This window comes from Tupaia chinensis, unplaced genomic scaffold, assembly GCF_000334495.1.
Source record: "Tupaia chinensis unplaced genomic scaffold, TupChi_1.0 Scaffold138910_1, whole genome shotgun sequence".
Lineage (NCBI taxonomy): Eukaryota > Metazoa > Chordata > Mammalia > Scandentia > Tupaiidae > Tupaia > Tupaia belangeri.
The window spans coordinates 431,200-435,435 of NW_006198801.1; the positions used below are offsets into that span (position 1 = coordinate 431,200).

Here is a 4,236-nt window from a genome sequence, read left to right on the forward strand (position 1 = left end):
CAACCTCTCAAAAAAAAGATCTACAGATAGTTAATAAACAAATGCAGGGGTCACCAGGTGGCATGGTGGTTGACGTGCTGGACTCCCACATGGCCAACTGTGGTTTGAGGCCCAGACCCAGTGGCCTGAATGTGTGCATAATCCTGAGAGGAGAAGAGACTGCAGCATGGCCAGCACCCTGGGGGATAATTTTTCACTTTCTCTCTGTCTCTCACTGTCTCTCTGGTGAACACATGTGCCCTATAACAAAAATTTCTCCAAAATAAATAAATAAGCACATGCAAAAATGTTCAGCATTATGAGTCATCAGAGAAGTGCAGATCAAAACCACAATGATATACCAGTTCATATCCACAAGAATAATTACAACTAAAAGAACAAAAACAAAACAAAAAAACAGGAAAATAGCAAGTGCTGCTGAAGATGTGGAGAAACTAAAACCCTCATACATTCCTGGTGGGAATGCAAAATGGTGCAGCCACTGTGGAAAACAGTATGGTGGTTCCTAAAAATGCTAAATACAGAATTATTATATAATCCAGCAATTCCACTCAATTCTATATACGGAAAGAACTGAAAACAAGGACTGAGATACTTTATGCCAATGTTCATTGACGCTTTTTTTTTTCATTTTGGGGAGGATCTATTCTAACTTGGGAGGAGAGTGAAGGTGTGTAGGTCTGAAGTTCAACCATGGCCTTTCCAGAGAGTTCTGCCCAGCTGTGCATGGTGGGCACGTGGGTATTTATCAGCTCAGCAGGTCAAACTCTGTAGACCCTAGGTGGAGCAGCAGTAAGCCACAAAAATCACTGTGGTCCTCCCCTGGTGCAGCCCTGCCGTCAGTGTCTCTCTCAGGGGAAAGAGCTTGGGGTAGACAATAGTAAACATGGGCTTACTGCAGGGTGGCAGTGTCCCTGGGGGCAGTGCAGGAGCTCCAGCAGACTTCTGAGCAATGTAACTGGAGACAGAAAGCTCAGATCTTTCAGGAAGCTATGGCAGGTGTGATATAGACATCTCATGGCCAGCTCTTGCAGAGGAAGGACGTGGTTGCTCTCAATCCCAATGGCCTTCACCTCAACTGGGAGAAATACAGTGAGCTGCCCTGATGAGACGATGAGCAGTTTCACCTCAGACAGCTGAATGGGTAGACTGCAGCCATGGCACCCAGTGACTTCATTATACAGATAGGATGGCAGGCCCTTCAGGTGAACATTGTTATCCACATACACATACTGCAGTTATCACATTTGACCTAAATCAAGTGGCAGAAATGCAAGATGCTTTCCAGTCATGGAGAGCTCATTGAAGCCGGGCAGCTGGCAGAGCTGAGGCAGCACGGAGCACAGGCGGGGTTGGTCCACAGTGAGGTACTGTAGGGGAAGGCACAGGTGAAGCCTCTCAAGTAAAATTAGCAAAGGATTGATAGAAACATCGAATGTCTGCAGCTCCTTCAAATCGCCAGCCTCTGGAGGTAGGAATTGCAGTTGGTTATTCACTAATCAAAGATGTCATAAAGCTCTCAGATGACTGACTTCTGGGCAAAAGATTTCTTAGGCATTGTCACTAAGATCCAAATACTGGAACTTTACAAGGGACCCAGTAGCTTCTGGAACCACCACTATGTTATTTGAGTGAAGGAATAGTTCAGCAAGATTTGGAAGCTTCCGAGCAAGGTTTTCTGGCAGGGTAGTAAGGGAGTTCCTTTTCATGTAGACTCTCCAAGTACTGCAATCTTCCATCTTTCAGTAACTCCAGAGGGAAATGGTAGATTTCTATAATTTAGAAGCAAGTTCTTGTGCTTTTGCAGCCTTGCCACAGAGATCATCTTGCAAAGTTTGGATGCCATGACTGAACATATCCCTTCCAGGAGGGCTGCAGCACTACATCCTGTCAAACTTGGTACATTTTAGAAATAGTTCTCATGGAAAAAGTGGTGTTTGGACTTGAGATAGACATTCTTGCCTGGCACGGACCCATTGAAGCTTTTATTTATTTATTTATTTATTTATTTATTTATTTATTTATTTGCTATAGGGCGTGTGCACTTGCCAGACAGACAGAGAGACAGAAAGCAAGAAATCACTGCCCCCAAGGGGGATGGCCACACTGCAATTCCCTCTTCTTCATTCTCCTCTCTCAGGATCTTGGGCATGCACGCACATGCACCTGGCGTGAGCTTTAAGCCACTGGGTCCAGGACTAGAACTGCAGTTGACTACATGGGAGTTCAGTGACATAGCCATTACACTAACTGCTGGTCCCTGAAACATTTTTCATAATAGCCAAAAGGTGAAAACAACCTTTGTCCAACAACAGGTGAATGGGTAAATAAAATGTATATCCATATAATGGAAAGATATTCATTCTTCCATTAAAAATACTGAAGTGCTGGGACCAGCAAATGGTATAATGGTTATGTTGCTGGATTCCCACATGGCCAACTATAGTTCAAGTCCTGAATCCGGTGACTTGAAACTCACACCAGGTGTGAGCGCATGCATGCCCAAAATCCCCAAGAGGAGAATGGAGGATAAGAGATTGCAGCATGGCCATTCTCCCTGGAGGGTTAATTCTTGCTTTCTGTCTCTCTGTTGATCACATGTGCCCTATAGCAAAAATCTCTCTGTAAAAAAGAAAAAAAAAAGTGAAGTTCTGATACATTACAACATGGATGAACTTTGAAGACATTATGCTAAATGAAATAAGCTGGCTATAAAAGGACAGAAATAACAAAATTCCACATACATGAACTATTTAAAGAAAATTCATGGGAGCCAGCAGGTGGCATGGGGGTTAGGGTACTGGACTTCTACATAGCTGACTATGGTCAAATCCTGGACCTGGTGGCTTAATTTCTACTTTCCCTCTCTCTCTGTCTCTCTCTAGTGAGCACATGTGCCCTTTAGCAAATTTTAAAATAATAATAATAATAAATTAAATTAAAAGAAGTAATTTTTCAAAAAGAAAAGAAAATTCAGAGACAGAAGGTAGATGAGAGGTTTCCAGAGAGTGGAGAGGAAGGGAAACTGAGAGTATCATTGATGTTTACAGAATTTGTTCAGGGTGATGAACATGTTTAGAAATAGTGATGATGCTTGTGTTCATATATATGTATATATCAGGTGTGCTTGCTATTCAAAATTTTTAGATTAATTAAGATTGTTAGTGATTCAATAAAATACGTGTGTGGGGAAAGGCATAGAAAACAACCATTGATACCAGAGACAGGGTGGGAGGAGGGTGGGAGTTAGTAGAGGGTGAGAGATAGGGAGTCAAGGATGGGGAAAAAAGCAAAATATATAGGAAATGAGAAATGGAAAATTATTTGCTGATGATAACACATATGTTGATGTGCTTGATTCAGCCAATATACAGTGTATTCTGGATGGAAAATCCCACTTTGTATGTTGTAATGATATACAGTGAATGAATATAAATAAATAAATGTAAAAAAAAATAGTGATGATGAATACATAGCATTGTGGATGAAGTTAATGCCACTCAATTACATACTTAAAATGACTAAAATGATTAATTTTGTCATATATGTGTGTGTGTATGTGTGTATATATATGATATATATATGCTGTAAGCCTGCTCCAGCCGGGGTGGGTACACAGGAAGGCGACACCGGTGAACAGGAATCAGACTGAGACCTCAATGCCCCTTAGCATGTTCTCAGCCAGCTACAGCCAGAGTAAGCTCCAGACTGCAGCACTGATGGCCAGGAGTCATGCGTATTTATTATAGAAGGAGTTTTACAGGAGTAGGATGGGTGAAGGGAAATAAGTGAAAGATTTTATTCCAAAAGGTAAAGCATTCAAAGTATAGGAACAATAATCATAAAACATGACGTCTGTTTTGTTTAGGTATAAACAGTCAGAATTCTTAGAATGAGGAAATCCATTTTTCAGGTGCATTCTCTCCTTAGATCTTGATTGCCAGGGAGGGTCTTTTGGATGAGAGGGCTCCCAGGAATCTTGATAACTTCAGTCCCAGGCCAGCTTGATAACTTCAGTCTCAGATTGGCTTGAGAACTTGAGCCCCAGGTCAGCTTGAGAACTTCAGCCTCAGACTAGGGTGGCAGCAAATTCTTGGTTACAAGGGCCTAGAAATAAATCCTGCCTGGTTAAGTAAAGACAAGGTTAATATATACTAAAGTGGAATACCTATGTTATCTCTGGGGTAATCCACAGCTAAGAGGGTGAGTCTAATGTCTACATGGGAAAGGAATGTG

General features: G+C 41.9%; 1 protein-coding gene and 1 pseudogene across 1 annotated transcript in view; both read right to left on the reverse strand.

Annotated features, from left to right (window-relative positions):
- LOC102470672 (zinc finger protein 208) overlaps positions 1 to 4,236 on the reverse strand; it is a 223,993-nt gene that overhangs the window by 36,724 nt on the left and 183,033 nt on the right.
- Positions 778 to 1,846, reverse strand: LOC102484700 (leucine-rich repeat-containing protein 28-like; annotated as a pseudogene).